Below are 866 nucleotides of genomic sequence, written 5' to 3'. Positions count from 1 at the left end.
ATACCAAATTTTAATGATTTTTATCATAAAAACGTATTGCTTTGACATTTTTATAAAAATTAATACAATTTTCACTAGAAATCTTACATCTTATATTGGCATGATAAATGATAAAAGAAACATTAATAATTGAAAATGAAATTTCTTGGGAATTTAAAAATAACTTCCATTAGCAAAGTTTGTCCATAAAACTTGTATTGTTATGACTTATAAAAATGTACACAATTTTATTTCAAAATTTTCTTTATAATATTTTTTTAAGTTTAAATGTTTAAGAAAAATGTTCTACAATTGGATAAGTTCTGTATGTTTTCTCGTTCTCTCTCTATATTTCATTTTATCCTGCCCGAATTTGTATACATCAATACTTTCGATTAGTCCGGATTCACTAATAAAGCGAAATCAATTCTAAATTAGTACACAATTAATCCGATTTCAAACAATCTGGGATATATAAATATTTTGTTTTCATTCCGTTTTGTCGTCTGTCCTTTGTGTTCATCGATGCAGTGTCATTAACTTTTCCTCTCAACAAACTTTTATTTTGCTTCTTTTTTTATATCATAAGTATTCTCCTTTTCTCTTTACGGCGTGATTTAGTAAAAGTTTCATCTCTTTGTTTACTCTCTTCCTACTCGTCTTTTTGTTGCTTCTAAATATATATGTATATGCGCGTTCATTGTTTTCGAATTTCATCTGTGCGAGTCTGGTGACCTCGCGTTCGACCTTCCTTCCACCAACTCAACCAATTCCAGCCAACAATTGTCATGTTGTCAGTCAAAATCGATCATTTGCAAATGATCATTTTCTTCTGATTGGTGCATGATCCAAAGTAGGTGGATCCCTTTTTCGCCCAATCAAACAAC

The sequence above is a fragment of the Nicrophorus vespilloides genome, unplaced genomic scaffold, assembly GCF_001412225.1.
Source record: "Nicrophorus vespilloides isolate i.1.1-1 unplaced genomic scaffold, Nicve_v1.0, whole genome shotgun sequence".
Classification (NCBI taxonomy): domain Eukaryota; kingdom Metazoa; phylum Arthropoda; class Insecta; order Coleoptera; family Silphidae; genus Nicrophorus; species Nicrophorus vespilloides.
The sequence above is the reverse complement of the archived record's forward strand: the minus strand, read 5'-3'. Positions refer to the sequence as shown.